Source organism: Sciurus vulgaris (assembly GCF_902686455.1).
Source record: "Sciurus vulgaris genome assembly, chromosome: 1".
In the NCBI taxonomy this organism is placed as follows: Eukaryota; Metazoa; Chordata; class Mammalia; order Rodentia; family Sciuridae; genus Sciurus; species Sciurus vulgaris.
The window spans coordinates 185061508-185080120 of NC_136461.1; positions in this window are offsets into that span (position 1 = coordinate 185061508).

Below are 18613 nucleotides of genomic sequence, written 5' to 3' on the forward strand. Positions count from 1 at the left end.
CTCAGCAAAGGAAACTATCAGTAATGTGAAGAGAGAGCCTACAGAGTGGGAGAATATCTTTGCCACTCATACTTCAGATAGAGCACTAATTTCCAGAATCTATAAAGAACTCAAAAAACTGTACATGCGGAATACAAATAATCCAATCAACAGATGGGCTAAGGAAATGAACAGACACTTCACAGAAGAAGATCTACAAGCAATCAACAGATATATGAAAAAATGCTCAACATCTCTAGTAATAAGAGAAATGCAAATCAAAACTACCCTAAGATTTTAGCTCACCCCAATTAGAATGGTGATTATCAAGAACACAAGCAACAATAGGTATTGGTGAGGATGTGGGGAAAAAGGTACACTCATACATTGCTGGTGGGGCTGAAATTAGTGCAGCCACTCTGGAAAGCAGTATGGAGATTTCTCAGAAAGCTTGGAATGGAACCACCATTTGACCCAGCTATTCCACTCCTTGGCCTATACCCAAAGGACTTAAAATCAGCATACTACAGAGACACAGCCACATCAATGTTCATAGCTTCTCAATTCACCATAGCCAGATTGTGGAACCAACCTAGATGCCCTTCACTTGATGAATTGGATAAAGAAACTGTGGCATATATATACAATGGAACATTATTCTACCATGAAGAATGATAAAATTATGGCATTTTCAGGCAAATGGATGAAATTGGAGAATATTATGTTAAGTGAGATAAGCCAATCTCAAAAAACTAAAGGACCAATGATCTCACTGATAAGTGGATGAGGACATATAATGGGGGGTAGGAGCGTTTAGTGTTAGGGTTAGGATTAGGTTTAGGGTTAGGGATAAGGAGGGTGGTAAGAATGGAGGAAGGGAGGACTGTATAGAGGGAAAAGAGGGGTGGGAGGGGTGGGGGAGAAGGGAAAAAATAACAGAATGAATCATAAAACATTGCCCTATGTAAATTTATGATTTTTAATAATAAAAAAACAATTAAAAAAAAAGAATGTATTGGATGCTTGAAATTTGCTGAAAGTAGATTTCAAGTATTCTCACTATCAAAAAAAGCCACAATGTAAAGTGTTGAATATATTAATACAATGGATAATTTCTTTTTTGATTTTTGTGAACAAAATAAACACAAGTGTTTGTTTTCATCAATTATGAATTACTTGAAATGAACCAATGAAACACCGAATAAAGTCCCAAATTAATTCATTGACAACAAATGGTCCTAATGTTTCATGGAATTTGTACAGACATCAGGGATATGAGCAGGGAAATACACAAAATCTCCATTCATTGAAGAGGCAGTCAACAAACTGATGCACACATTTTATAAGTATCATTGGGGTAAATGAAGCAGGATATGAAAAATAGTTTGTGTCAAGGGGTGCAGTACTGTGGAAATGGGGACTACTAATTCATCCAGGCTGCTTAGGACAGGTTTCTGTGATAAGGTGTCATTCCAAAAGAAACATAGGGATTGAGAGACGTGAGTCACATGGACATCTGGAAGATGAGTGCTACAGGCTCATTCTGTTAGGACACAGGGTGCCGGTGTTGAGGTGGGAGTACAGCTGGAGTCCAGAATGACAGATCAGATATGATAAGAAAGCCATGAATATGAGACAGACTGGGAAACAAGTTGTGAAAGTTGAGGGATGGAACTTGAGGGGGGTGGCACTTAATTGGAGGGACTTGGGAAGCCTTCTGGAAAAGATCACTCTGGCTGCTGGAAGATAAACCACTACTATTATACAAATTCTATCACACAGATTTGCTCATTGATTTATTACACACGTTACAACTTTGCATTTTAACTGAGATATGCTCAATATCATTAAGCACCATCAAATGAAAGTCATCTAAATTCTACTGAGAAAAACAAGAATTATTTTTCAGCAGCACCACTACTAGAAATATTTTAATGACTTAAAAATTTTTTCAGACAAGAAAATATATGCAGACAGCAGAAGAATGACATGTGCTATTGAGTGAGCTCTCATCATTCCTAAGTACTATTTCCCTTCACCACAGGAATGTCCTTTGCCTTTGAAGTCATTATCAAAGCCTGACTTCATTTTGGGGTGTGGGTAAAGAAAGTAACTCTTCACTGAGATGTACAAACTTTTATAAAACATTCTACAATTCAAACAAGACCATGTTAACTCAATTCTTAGTGATTAAATGAAGTTCATCGGAAGAGGGCTTTTATTGACCATAACCTTTAAAAATTAATCTTGACTTTTAATCCATGGATAAATGTCTTGACATTTCCCCTAAGCTGGGTTGTAGTGAATCATTGTAGTGAATCGTTTTTGAGCAAATTCCACAAAATTGTTAAGTGGGTTAATATCTGCTTCAGAGAATACTTGGTGCATAATATACATACTAATATCGAAGTATTCAGCTTCACTATTTTTAAACATAAAATAAATGATCAATACCTTCCTTGTCTTAGCCCAAGTCCTCTGAACATGCATTTTCATGCAGATCACTTTGCTAGTGTTACTTCTTCACTCTTAGAGTCTCTTTAGGAGACTATTAATGTTTCTTTCTTCTGATTCCTCCTGCAAGCCTCATTATAAGCAGTGTCTCATAGAAGTCACAGCTAAAGAAGTAATCTTATGTAGTTTCCTGTCCTTTGTACAATGCAATTCTTCCCCTTCACGCATACCCTCTCCCATCATTTAATGGCATTTGTACTCATTTAAAAATTTTTTTTTAATATTTTAAAATCCCTCTTCCCATTATACTACTCTATTCATGTGTACTTTGTCTACCACTAATGCAATTCCTAACATTTAGTGGGTGCTCAACATGTGAATGAAAGAATTAATGATTATTCAAATCTCCATTGATGCTATTATTATTGATAATAATATTGATTGTAACTCAAAACACAGAACTGTACTAAAAAATATATATACACATCAGTTTGATGCTTCTTCTACAAGAAGAAAAACGGCAAAAACCGACCTATCTCCTCCAAGAGAATTATGTAGAAATATTTTCCAAATTTTGAAGGTTGTCTAAAATAGAAGGTTGTCTGCCAAATAACTGTTAACTGCTATAATGGTACTTTATGGGAACCTAGCCCTCTACACATTTATAATATATTTGTGAATATTAGGGGAATATTTAATAACAACCCTGGGTGAAGGAACTAGATGGAAGCAGGATATCTCCATAGTCAAAGATTTTCACAACAGTGCAAATTACCTCTTCACTTAATCTTGTTATGACAAAATCTATTACAATGATGGATAGGCCCAAGGACATTATTAATACTGAGATAAAATTTAAAGAAACTAGTTATTTCCAGTTTGTCTCACTTATTTTCCTTAGTATGATAATGGATAATAAGAAAAGTAGAATTTACATGAAGATAAAGATTTTGCTTAAGAAAACTGTAGATTACAATTATGATTAATGAGTATGACTATTTTAATGAAAAAACAATTTGCTGAGGAAAATGATTAATAGTAAAGTACTTATGTTAATTATAATCCAGCCTTGACATTGATGGACCATAAAAGGGCTTCTTTGCATAAGGAACTGGGAAGCCATTTGTGTGTGGCAGAAGGTGAGGACAAAATACTTGCAGGTTATGGGTCTACTTTGCTCATACAATTGATTTTGTTGATTTGTATTATCTTTGGTGCATCCATAGTCATCATGTTTAAGTGACATCGTGTATAAGATTATTTAATATTTTGATATTATCAAAAAATTCTGGTGGTTTTACTTTAAAAACATGAGAAACTGAATTGTTAATTGAAAATGATGATATGATATTCTGATTTTATTTCTTTTTTTATAATTTATTAATTAATTTTTTTAATTTTCACAGACTGCATTTTGATTCATTGTACACAAATGGGGTACGACTCTTCGTTTCTATGGTTGTGCATGATGTAGATTCATACCATTCGTGTAATCATACACATACATAGGGTAATGATGTCTGTCTAATTCCACCATCTTTCATACTCCCGCCCCCTCCCCCTTTCATTTCCCTCTACATGATCTAAAGTTCCTCCATTCTTCCCTTACCCTCCACTGATTTTATTTCTGACTTTTTAACAGTTAAGAGCATTAATAAAGTCAATTGTATCAAATGTAATATTATTTGTGAAGATACATTAAAAGACACTTTTATTAAAAGTATTATTTAAAACTAAAAGCTTCCTCCTTTGTACATCCATAGTCCTCTGTAAATTATCATATTATGTTGAAAATATTTACTTACATAAAAATTTTCTAAGTACAGCTACAGCTTATGGAACATAATTTTTTTAAATTTTAAAATAGCACAACCCCTGAGGTTAGATGAATGAATGAATAAGTGAAGGAACAAACTAGTTACAAAACTAAGTAATGAAAGCACAAAATATTCTAATGCAAAGAGATAATTGTATGAAAATGAAGGCCATTCCTGTATATTTTCATCAAATTGAATAGTTTATTGTCATTCTCTTTCTGTTCTCTGTCTCTCCCCTACCCCTTTGGGTGTTGTCCATTTATTGAGTGACATAAATGTAACATACTATGTACCAAGTGTTTCCCTATAAAGAATAGAGGTAGTGACAGAAAGGTGTTCAAATATAAACCTAAAAATAAAATATTTTAAAACATGACTTCTGAATCATATACTTAAGAATGAAGAGTTTTATTTGATGAGAAGAATAAGGATATTCCTGACATGGAGAGTACAATGCACTTGGTACTATATAAAACAGAGGCATTCGGTATAACTAGAAAAAGAGGCACACACCTATAATTCCAGTGACTCAGGAAGCTGAGGCAGGAGGATCGTGCATTCAAAGTCAGCCTCAGCAACTTAGCAAGGCAATAAGCAACTCAGTGAGACACCGTCTTTAAATAAAACACCTAAAAGAACTGGGGATGTGGCTCAGTGGTTAAGTGTTGCTGGGTTCAATCCCTAGTACATAAAGAAAAAGAAAAGAAAAATAGGTGGGTTAGTAAAATGGAAGGAAATTTGATTGGTAAAATGAATTGATTAGATTTTCATGATTCTAGCATATACCACGAAGGGAATTGAGCTCCTTGCTGTCTTATTACCCATCTATGCTTACCATTTGCTCAGATTAAAAAATGTCATAAAAATATCATTTTCCCCCTCCTTTCTCCTTTACATCAGATTGGAGAAACTTGGCAGTTATCAAAACTGGTATATGGTTAATGAAGTAATTAGATTATTTGTATAAGAAATGAATATTAGAAGAACTTGTAGACCTGAGTCTCAATAAACTAAAATATGATTATAAATAATACTTATTTTTCAAAAATAAGTCTATTTTTATTGAAAGTTTTGTTTATTTAGCTAAAGAGTACTTTCCCTCTTGAACTCAGGGATATTTCTTAAATGAGTAAAATATGCAAAATAATAGCTATCATTACATCATGCATTTAAGTAATACAAAGTATCATAGTCCAAGTTTTGTCTTTTTTTTTATAATTTCAGACAACAAATGTGTTTTGTTTAAATATGGGCTTGAATACATTACATAACACTAAAACTGGAAAGGAAAAAGAAAACCAGAAATCTTTGTTTTACTCCCCATGATACCGGGCAGTTGTTGCTAGTGAGTTGCAAGCTCTGTTGTTAGCTATAGGACTGATAACATCAGTTTGGGATTTGCTTTCTTGTCAAAATTTTAACTGATATTAGGCTGGCCTCACATTCTGTAGTTTTGCACAAACCTTAGGTAGAATATGTGTTCTCAGAAAGAAGACCTTGGTGACAAGCCAGATGTCACATCACCTCACTGGAGGGAAGGTTGCCTCTGAGTTCTGCCCATCTGGTCAGGTTAGAGACACCAGGGGCCTTTTTACTACCAAAGGCTTCATGGAGCCTTTGCTCTGCCACTGCTGCTGTCATTGCTATCTTACCCCATCCTCTCCTAATTGTTCAGGTCATGACACTCTCTTAGGGTAGGGGATTCTGCAGTGGGAGAGCAGAAGAGCTTCTGGCCAGACAGAACCATCTGTGATCTTAGGGTCTGAGCTTCATTGAAGCATCACATTATTGCTTTGTTTCGGGGTGGACGCTGTCAGGTGCCTACTCCTTGTCCTTTTTTTAAATGAGTGACTTCAAGACTAGACAGCATGGCTCTTTTCAGTTTATTGCATGAAGGAGTTACACTAGTCCAAGTTAAAAGTAAACCCCAAAATGGTTACATCATAAAGCTATGAGGTTTTTAAATTTGTGACAAGGGACAGAAGAGAAATTCTATTAATTGCCAGGAAATCGTCACTTAAGCTGCAGTGAGACATAAGCACTTAAAACCCATAAACCTTCAGCTGATCATCTTTGGTCAGTACAGTCTACCAGAAACTGGTGTATGTTTTTGCACTGGTCACCTGTTGCTAAATTACTTCTAGATATTCTGGATGCTCAATTAGAGTACCATTTCAGGAAAATTTCTTCTTAAATGTCTTCACTGGTTTCTTTTTTTATTGTAATCATCAGTGATCCCTTGGACAGTAGTAAGAGTATTCCTGCCATTTTTCTGTGGAATTCTGAAGTGATATAATTCTCAGTGCTATCAGGAACAGGCCATTAGCTTACTTGCATCAGCTAAGGGGTGGAAAGGGTGGAGGTTCTGGATAGTAGACACAAGATGTGATTCCTTTCCCTCAGTGGAAACTGTGTACAGAAGGTAGCTGGGCAGTAGGGAGACAGAACCACAGGAAAAGAGGGGCTAAAGGGAAAGGCAGCTAAGTCCTTGGCAGTGGCTCAGGGACTTGGTTGAGTTTTAATTTTTTTCCAAAGAGTGATTCAGTTTTTCCAGGACTATATGCTTCTTTCCAACTCTATGACAATTGCACATGTATTTCTTCATCCTATGAAAAGTTCCCAACCCTCTTCATGACTGCTCATCCTTAAGATTCAGTCTATAACACTCCTCTAGTGGCAAAGCTGATCATCAAAACACAACTCAGTTATATTACATCTCTCTCTACAGCGCTTGATTTTAGATCTGTTTTTTTTTTCTGTAAATAATTTGTTCTTATGTATTTCCTTCCTATGAATAAAATTTGTTCTTATGTATTATTGTATCCCCAGTAATAGTTGGCTGGAGAAAGATATTTTCTTTTATTATATGTGCTTGAGATTAATTCAATCTAAAAGATAAATGAGGTCTAAAATCCAAATAATAAAGCCATTATATAGTCATTGGAAACAAATAAATACAAGAAATATGTCAACTCGAATTGGCTCATGAAAAAATTAAATAAAAGAATGTATTATATTTTTTCTCATGATTGAGGAATTTGGGTGAATATTTATCATCACGTCCCTTGGCTTTGGTTTATGTACACTACATCCATATGGTGAGATACACTGCCATCTCCATCACTGCGTTAAGCCCCAGCAGATCCAGAACTAAATTTATTTAAACTCCATGCATACATGACAATCACAGAAAAAAAGACTGCACCAACTTAAATATCTCCTCCTGTATTCTTGTTTTGCACAAGGGAAAAGTTATTTTGAATGACCACCCTAGATCGTCCTTTGAGTGGAGTGGCTTTCAACTTTCAACCCCATTAATGTCATATAGATTTAGATAGGTAAGAGAAAGGTTTGACAATGATGAAATTAACATTGAACAGAAAAACTATGTAAGTCATCTTATAAATCAGGCAACCCTCCATCTAAATGTACTTAGGCACATTGTGCTTCAGTTTCACTTTATAAGACAGATTAGGAACAGTACCCAGGAAACATGGTTACTTTCAGATGCTGGGTGAAGTAATAATGAGGATAATGCAGCTGAAGCACTTAGAACAATAGTTCACAAATAATAATCACTTAAAATATTTGCTATGGGGCTGGGGAGATATCTCAGTTGGTAGAGTGCTTGCCTTGCAAGCACAAGGCCCTGGGTTCAATCCCCAGCACAGCAAAAAAAAAAAAAAAAAAAAAAAAAAAAAAAAGTATATATATATATATATATATATATATATTTGCTATGGTGACAATAACATAATTATCAATCTTAAATTCTCAGTTTGGTCCTTTTATCCCTGAATATTTTTGTATTGATACATTGATTACACTGACTATTTTTTTTAAATACTGATTTTTAGTGTTCTGGGCCTACAACTGTCTGGGAGAAGGAAGAGGAAGAAAAAAAAAATTTCTTCTGAAATTGTAGCCCAACTTTTATAAGATTCACATGTTGTGCCTTCAAGAAAGATTTTATTTGAAGACAGAATTCCACAGTTACAGTATATTTTGTAACTCACTGCTGTTCTAAGATATCATCTTTATAGGTCTACGTAAATCATAAATGGAACACCTACAATAAAACAAAAATACAGCTAGTGTATAGTGCTTGTTACAAGAGGGCTGAGCAAAGAGCATAGGTGAGTAATGTCAGACATCCCCTTGCTCCAGGAGAGCAATTCTTAGTCACCACTCTACTGAGCATATTTCAGTAGTGTCATTTTTATAGAGAGAAGACAACATTGTTATATTATAATGCTACTAGGCATATCAAATATCATATGTTTAAAGGACCAAAGATGTATATCTGCTTTTTCACCTAAAAGCATCTTCTTTATTTCTTTCTCAAGTGGAGTCAGTGCATTGACAGATAATATAGCAATTTATGAACTGTGAACAAAAATGAGAGCATAAAAGCACAATCGTATTAGGATTCCAGCTATGCTTATCTCATTATCTCAGTCAGAGCAGAAGACATTTTAAGACATTTATGTACAGAGAATGTTAACTGTTTCCAAAAGATTATTTTCAAATATTTTAAGATGAGCATTTCTTAAAACTTTGTGGGGAACACAGGTATGGTTCTGGCAAAAGCTTTGGTATTTTCCCAAACATTTATAAGAATACAACCAGAGAAACAACATGTATCCCATTTGTTTACAATTAAAAAAAAAAAGAATATAGTTAAGCTTAAATACATAGCATTTTTTTTTTGTTTTCCTCAATTTCTAAATTGTTGAAATAAAATTCAATTTTTCTGATCATCTTCTTTAGAAATTGAAAGTTAATGCTTGCAAGAGAAGATGCAGCATCTGAAAGTACCAGATCCTATGGTGAATGACAGGAGCACTTTCACAAAACTTAGAAAATAGTTATTTGTTCATTTTGATTATAGGTATCTGAATAGTGGTATTTCCACAGAGATTGGGGATTTTGGATGCTTTTTCCTCCTTGCTTTTTTTTTTTTAAGTCAAGACTAGTATTTAATTGAATATCTTTCTTGTAATTTTACTGTATCATCTTTAACAGCTCTAAGGAAAAAATAAAAAGACCCTTTGAAATGCTTATGAAAACATTATATTTTCTATTGTTTACTGTTTAGATAATTGATTTTGATTCCTGGATATGTGTGTGGAGATATATATATATATATATATATATATATATATATATATTTTTTTTTTTTTTTTTTTTTTTTTTTTTTTCTTTTGTACTGGGGATTGAACCCAGGAGTCTTAATCGCTGAGCCACATCCTCAGTCCTTGTTATTTTTTTCTATTTTGAAACAGAGTCTTACTAAGTTTCTCAGGGGCTCCTAAGTTGCTGATGCTGACTTTGAACTTACAATCCTCCTGCCTCTACCTCCAAAGTCACTGGGATTACAGGCATGTACCACCACACCTGGCTAGTGTCAATAATTCTTTAGTTAAAGGCAAAGGTGAAGCACCCAATCAAACGCAGAAATAATAAGAAAATTTTATACACTTTATTGTCTCCCCTGAAGAGGGAAAACTTTTTTAATTGAGGAAAGGTGACAAAACTGTCAAAATAGCATGAACGTAGCTAAGTATATTGTGAATGATGTCATTATTAGTTATTATATGATATAATAAAATCTTAAATTGTATACAAATATTACCTTTATCACATTCACTTGCTCTGTGAAACTCTACACTAATCTTTCAAGCTGTACCTATGTGAGTTCTATTTACAAAATAAAGTACATTGTACCAACAGAGAGAAACCTAAGAGGGAACTAATTATAAATTAGAAATTTATTTTAATTTCTAATTAAATTTATTTTATTCTAATTATAAATTGGAAATTTATTTAAATATGTTGAATATATATACACATACATACATACACATATATGTCTTAAAAAGGTTCAAATGTAATTTGAGGGAGAAATGAAGAGCATAAAGTCACTCTAAATGTGGTCTTAGCATAGGTATGAAATCTATTCACTCAGGCAAATAGAAGAACAGAAGGAAGATGTTTATATATCATATATTATGGTTGATATTTCAAGTAGAAGGAAAGTGATATTGATCTTGAGATAACTATATGTTCGAATTTCCAAATAAGGATTTTGAAGGAGCTATTACAATTTTGCTGTAGTATATAAGGAAAGCTACGGATCGTAATTAATATTATGTTTAAAGAAATAGCAGGAAAATAAGTTAGAGAAGCCAAAAATTTCTATGTTTGGTTATAATATCTACATTTTGGGAAATAGATAACTTCCTGCAGAATGTGGATTGATAGACAACCTTTATAGCACTACATAAATGAATATGTCATTTATGTCACTAGTGAATTAAAAACTGATTTAAAACACATAAAATGTGATATCTACTGCTTATCCTGTGCATGCCAAGGATTACATATTGTACTCTGCAAAATACTTTCATGAACATTTTCGTTCTTATCTAGACTGTGATTCTATGAAGTAAAGGATGGTGTGGTACAGATTTACAAGTTTAATATGAAAAGAAGCCTATAATCTCTTATATACCATGTCCCTTACTTTTCAAGTCTTCTCCAGGAAAATCAAATGCATATTTCTAATTAAAAAAAAAAAAAAAAGAGTCAAAGGCAATCTATGCTTTTACTTCTCTTGTTCCTTAGTATTTTTCAACCTGTGCACATTGTCCACTTCCAAGAAGTAATTAAGTGGAAGTCATTATCAATTTGTTTAGTTCCTTATAAGGAAAAGGAGACACTTCCTAAGGAAGATCAAAGTTTGAACAGCTTTTGTACTTGAACTGCAACATCAATCCTTTCCTGGATCTTCAGCCTGTCAGGCTACTCTGCTGAATTTGGGCTTGCCACCCTCCACAATTGTGTGAGCCAATCTCTGTCTACCTCCATACCTCCCCACCACCACCCCTCTCTCCTTTTCTCCTCTCTCTCTCTCTTTCTCTCTCTCTCCTATTCTCTGGAGAATCCTAATACAGAAGGCATAACAGATTAAAGAAAAAGAAAAGGTAATCATCTCAATAAATAAAAAATAAACATTCAATAAAAGTCAACATCAATCCATTATAAAATCATATTATACATTAGAAATAAAAGAATTTGTCTTCCTCGAATACACAATTTAAATATAATTAAAAGGAACTTTATAAGCTTGCAAAAAATGGTAACACTCTGGATGACAAAAGAAAAATACCCAGAATATAGAAATTCTAAAAATAAATTAGAAAGTTAAACCTTACATAAAAGTGGTTAAAAGACATGAAGAGGCATTGAATAAAAGAAACAAATACAGCCTAACACATCAAGAGTCTGCTCTACCTCAGAATAATGAGGGAAACAGACAACTCTGATGAGATACATTTTAAAACCTATCAGTCTGGTAAAAAAATAAGATACCCAAAAACATCTGACAATACAGAAAAGTTTAAAGACTACAATATTTAAAAGAATTTTTATGCAATATTGATATTAATTGAAATTGATCTAAGCTCTTCAGAAGACAATTTGCTTTTGCTCGATATATATCTATACTCTGGAGCCATCAATTATATTTTGAGTTATGTAATAAAAGAAATTTTGCACATGTGTACAAGAACACATGTAGAAGAATATATAAAACAGATTTTTATACTTTATTATTATTATTTTACAGCAAAACACAGTGAAGATAGCCCCAATATTCATTGATAAGTGAATGCAAATACACTGTGATACAATGGAATCCTACAGTTGCCTTTATCAGCATGAATGAATATCAGAAAAACTGTTGTACATAAATGATAAGGTACAGAAAACACAAGTGCATAAGAAAATAACAAAAATGTAATATATTCCCTTAGGATTTTATATAATTCATGAAAGCATAACCAGAAACAATAAAGCTAGTGTTTTATGCAGCTTTTTCTGCAAAACTTCTTAATCATGAATTCTATGTCTAATAATAAAAAATTTATAATTAATATTTCATGAAGCCTTAAAATGATATCAAACTTTGATTCTAAGTTTTAGTGATATTGTTAGTACATTACTAGGGGGCGGAATTGATATTGTTATCCTTTGAAATCTTGAGGGGATTGGTTTTAGGACCCCTGTGGATTCCAAAATCTGAGGATGTTCAAATCCCTTGTACAGTGCAATATTTGCATTTAACAAATGCACATCTTCCCTAACACTTTTAAATCATCTCTAGATTATTTATAAGTTCTAGCACAATGTAAATGAAGCCTATATGTGTTCAGTATAGATGCAACTTTTTAAAATAAAATACTGGCTCCATTAAAAATAAAACTACTCAATAACAATTTATACTATTTAGATTCTGTGGATTTAATATAAATTGTGCAATTACCATATTTGGTAAAGTATCAAAATCATGAATTTGAATATAGTCTTTAGAATTAGACATATCATATTCTTATAAAGAAAAGAAAGTTACTGTTTCAAAATAAATATATAAAAATTAATATTCCCTAATTTATTTCAGGTTGAAATTTAAAAAATGACTTTGTAAGTAAAAATTATGAATAGATATTAAAAATTTTTGAGAGCTTTGTTCCTAGGTAGAAATGAAAAATTATATTTAGTGTCAAAATATTAAAAATATATGTTCATATTAGGGAATTTACCCAAAGTTTGTATTGAATTAAACCCACTTTAAACAATATCACAAGGCATAGTATCCCACAAAATAAATTGTATAATAGCATTCTTACAAAACTAATAACACAGAGCAGTGTGAACAGTTTTTCTGAGAGATGGATTCTGTACAATATTGTACAGTATATATTGTACAAACCCCTAAGGTGATATGTTTACCTTCAAAGTGAAGAATTTGTAGAAAATCAAAGAATTTCAATTTATCTTTAACCAAATAACTTAACACCAAAAGAACAAATAACACACTTAATAAATGGGCAAATGAACTGAACAGACATTGCTCAAAAGAATAAAAAGAGCCAAAAAATAAATGTATGAAAAAAATGTTCAACATCATTAGCAACTAGGGAAATGCCAATCAAAACTACATTCAGATTTCATCTCACTCCAGTTTAGAATGGCAGCCACCAAGAATACAAACAATAATAAATGCTGGGAGAGGACGTGGAAAAAAGGAACACTTTCACACTGTTGATTTCTCTTTTCTTTTTCTTTTCTTTTCTTTTCTTTTCTTTTCTTTTCTTTTCTTTTCTTTTCCTTTCTTTTCTTCTTTTTGGACTGGGGAGTGAACCCAAGGACACCTAACCACTCAGCAGCATTCCCAGCCCTTTTTATTTTTTATTTTGAGATAGTGTTTCACTAAATTGCTTAGGGCCTCTGCTAAATTACTGAGGCTGGCTTTGAATTTGCAATCTGTCCTGCCTCAGGCTCCTGAGCAAGGATTACAGGTGTATGCCACCATGGTATCCTATCTTTCTTTCTCTCTTTTTCTTTCTTTCTTTCTTTCTCTTTCTTTCTTTCTCTTTCTTTCTTTCTTTCTTTCTTTCTTTCTTTCTTTCTTTCTTTCTTTCTTTCTTCCTTTTAAATATATCTTTAGATGTTGATAGGCCATTTTATTCACTTATTTATCTGTACCTCACACACGATAGGCAAGTGCTGTACCACGGAGCCACAACCCCAACCCCGGTATCCTTTCTTAAAGAAACATTTTGTGTGTGTGTAAAAAATAAAATATATGTATTATATTAAAGAAGAGTTTATCTTAATAAAGTGTGAACAGAGATGGGAGAGTCATTCCTGACCTATACCCATTTCCTGTCCCCACTATATCACTGAATAACCTTTAATGAGAGGTAAATGACATACCCAGAAAAATCTAAGCATCATTAGACTACAGGGATTGCTTAGCTCTTTGCAAATCAATAGTCACTGATTTAGTAAAAGACTACTCCTGCATCGAATGAATTTGCAGCCAAGAAAAAAACTGTACCTCCAAAGCCCAGTCTCTTTTCATCACACTCCATAAAGGACAATAAATGGAGGACACAATAGGGTTCTCATTAGCTTAAATCTCTTTCTTAACAGCCATTCATTGAGGAGTGAATTTTCAGGTCTAAAATTTCATTCATTCATTTGTTTATTTGGCTAATAGCCCTATTCCTTTGATAAAAGTCAAATATCTCCTGAAAGAGAACACATTCTATCTCTCCTTCATACTTCAGTATTAATCAGTTGATAAGAATACTTTCAAGTTAGCTTTGGATGACTTCTACAAAGAATGGAATATCTGGATCCATGTGAAAGAGCAGCCTAAGCACAAAGTATTCCTGGAGTCAGTTTCCTGTTGTGCTTACAAATGAAGACCTGGAGTCACAGAGACCTGGTGTTCATTTTCCTGACACCACTGCTTCCTGTGTGGCTTTAGGAAAATCACTTAAACTTTCCTTCATCTATGAAAACAAGTTAGTAATTGTACTCATTTCCCAGGCTTTTATTAGAATTAAAGATGGAAAAAGCACTAATCGCAATTGATGCCAAGTATATTTATACACAGTAAATACTTAATAAACATGTAGTAACTATTAATATTAATGTTATGATATCACCAGGGAAGGAAGAAAAGAACGTGAAGATATCAAAGACAAGGGAAACACAAACTTAATTCCATCAGGGGGCATGAGATGCAGCTTCATTAATAGTTTTCTGTGAACCATTGGTAACTCATTTGCAGAATGAGGGGTAATACAGTGGGAGGATAATGATCTCAAAAATGGCCTTTCATTTCAAATTTTCATAATTATGTCCAGAACTATCCATGACTTCAACAACCTGGAAACACCTTTTTCAACACAGAGAATTTCAATGCCTAAGAGGTAGCTTTCTTTAGAAGTTATTTTTATCTTATTTAAAAGTTGATAGGCTGAGTGATAGGCTATAGAGCAAGCAGGTCTTACAGAATCTAGGTTATCACTCTAATAAATGTAGGGAAAATCAATATCATTATTGCCACTTTTTTTTTTTTTTTCTTTTGGTTCTTATGTTAGAGCCCTTCAAATCATAAAGGGGAAAACTTATTTTGAAAATATTTTTTAAGTTCTCAATCAGATAAACAATAATTTTTTGTTCAGTCTAATTGGAGGAAGTAGTCTGAATAGAGCAAAAAGAGAAGAAGCAAACGCCCTTCCTAGAGGTGTGCACTGCCTTAAAATTACAGCAAAATCTTCTTAAGCAGTAATGGAAATGGCAATTACTTGCTCTTGAAGCCCTGATGGTATTCTTGTTAGGTCATTTGCATACTGTTCAATGATTGAATTACCGGCCAGGCTGAGAAGTCTCAGAACAGTGCTCTCATCTACTAGGAGCAGAAAGCATTTTGTAAACTGTGCAATATGATCCTCATGGAAGCATACAAACATTTTTTGCTTTTAGATGAGTATGAGAAGTATAAACTCTTCTGATGTTAATCCAAAACCGCATTTTTTTTTAAAGCTTAAAATATACTTCCTCTGGAGGTTGAGACAAGAACATTCCAAGTTTATCTAGGCAATTTAACAAGACTCTGTAATATTTTTCAAAGGAGATGGGGATGTAGCTCGGTGCTTGCTTAACATGTGCAAAACCCTGTGTTGAACCCCCAGTTCTGTGTGTATGTGTGTGTGTGTGTGTGTGTGTGTGTACTTTCTTATGTTATACTAGGGAATGTTAATAACTTTCTTAACAGTTGCAAATGTGTGAGCCAATACTTACTTTTTTTACAATTACAGCTGGTGTGGTATGAAAAAGAAAATAAAAACCAGAAATACCAAAACAGTTTCTGGTTAATACAGAGCACCACCTTCTTCTTCCCCATTTTCTATTGTAGTTTTTCTTGTATTATTTGAGGATGTGTAATTCAATCCCAGTGTTAAGTTACTATGATAGTAAAGCAAATGTTTTTGTGTCTCCTCCAGGAACTAGCATCTTAGGTACATTGCTCATAGAAGACTGTAAACAATAGAAACAGAAATAACCTGTTTATTTCTAACACTCAAACACTGCCTATAATCTATCTTTATATACATAAAAGTATATAGCTTAAAAAAGTAAAAAAACACATTGAATTTAATTTTTACAGTTAACTTCCATCCTTCTAAGGTTGACATCAATTTAAAAATTTTTTTCAGTGCTAATTCATTAGACTTTTTTTCATTAATTCATTAGACTTGTTTTATTCACCCATAGTGAGGAAATATGAATGATAGCCACACACAAATAGTAACCATAAATAGTATTTAAAATAAGAAAGATCAGACATTGTATTCACAAAATGTTGAAATTTCAGTTTTATCTGTGGTAGTTTTTCAGAAAAGTCCAGAAATCTGTGATTGTATTTTTGAAATATTTAAAGCAATTTTTCTTATATTGTTTTTTTTATGCAATTTTCTCCTTCTTACCAATTCAATTGTTAATTTAAGCTTTTTATTATGAAATTTTAAACTTGGAATTGGATCCTTTAGAACCATAATAATATTAATAGAGATATAGGTAACATTCTATCTATCAGGTTAGGACTGAGGTGTTATTGAGCAGTCAGAGGTCAACCTCCTGATATTCAGAACAATCTAATACTAAGGTCTGAAATTCTTAGGATATAGGACAAAATTGAGCACAAGATGAGAATTTCATATTTCCTATTAAATCTATTAGATAACTAAAATAAAGATATTGTCTCAACATGAACCACATGAAGACTCATAAAAGACATATTGACTATTAAGAACACCTAGTTTCTTAAGAGGTTCAATATACAGTTGAAGAAAATGGGCCTTAATTGAATGATCCCAGTTATATTCCATTTGAAAATTTTATTCTCAGAATAATTTTAATTCTAATCAGAATAAAAGTAGTCACTGATTCCCAGAGTCCTCATTTGTAAACATAGTAAATATACAAATTATAGGGTTCATATAAAATTTAATTGCATAAATTCTGTGAAATATGGTAGTACTTTGGCAATGAGTATAATATTCTTATTAATTTTGTTGTTTTAGAAAAACATAGTTTTATAAAAATATAAATCATCCGTATTAGAAAAAAAATATATCAAAGGTTTCAAATGTACATACCATTAAAAAATTCACATCCAAAGTGCTGTTTTCTTCCTGAGAAATTACTAGAACTAAGTTTTTTAAAAGTTTCATCCCTTAACAAAATAAATATATATACATACACATATATATACACATATACACATACATACTCATTATGTATATATTGCGAGTATGTAATAATGTTTCTATTTGCTTTTAGAGAATAGTTATAATAAAAGCTAAGCTGCTGTAATGAAGAAATCCCCAAAACAGTGTGGTCCAAAGCACATAGGCACTGATGGCATTAGCTTTCACAAATTCAGATTCCCTCCATTCTGTTGCTCTATCATTCCCTCCACATTGTCCTAATATTCACAGTTAAAGCTGACTTAGCTCCATGTAGTTTCCTTAAGAAACTAATCTATTAAGTATAAAATAATCATTTTTCCATATAATTAATGTAAAGAATATCAGCTATTATTGGCCTCATCTGTGTTACTACGGCTATAACATAATACCTTAGATTGCATATTTTATAAACATATATTTATTTCTCACAGTTCTGGAGGCTAAGAAGTCCGAGGAGTCAGTATTTGGTGAGGGCTAGCTCTTTCCTTTTCTGGCTATGATAAAAGGGATAAATGCTATGACAAACACCTCCCAAAGGCCCTATCTTCTAATACAATTACCTTGGGATTTACATCCCAGTATATGAATTTTGGAGGGAAAAATACATTAAACCATAGCACGGTCTTTAGAAAGGGAAACTGAAATGCAAACAGGTTAAGTAGCTCCCCCAAAGTCACATAAGTACTGATTGGCAGAAGTTAGTATTTATAACCATTCGACTGTTCACTTTCATTCTTCTTCAAAGTGAATTATATAAGGTATTTTTTTTTTCTGTCACTAAACAACACATATTTCTACTGGACACATTTCTACAAGTAGAATAGCTCTTCAACTTTGGCAGAGTCTGACATAATTCTCCAAATAGCTTCTCCCATTGTATATTCAGAGTATGAGAATGGAAGTGTCCTAAATTCTGAAACTAGATTATCAATTTAAAAACATACTAAAGTAATAAAGTGTTTTGTATCATTAGTGTTTTACACTGAAATTCCTTATTTACTTCTGCTGCTTCAGGACAATTTGTGTGTACATTGTGTATTTTTTTGTTTTGTAATAACTCCTTGCCTCCTGCCCACAATTTTTTTTTTTTTAGCAAATGAGGATAAAAAAAGTTACATATAATTCTATACTCCAAAGACTAATTCAATAAATGGCAGGCGCTAAAATGAGAGAAAAAAAAATGTTTCTAAGAATCTACTGCACACACACAAAAAACAAAGTTGAAGATAAGAAGGATACCTTTTAAAGAAA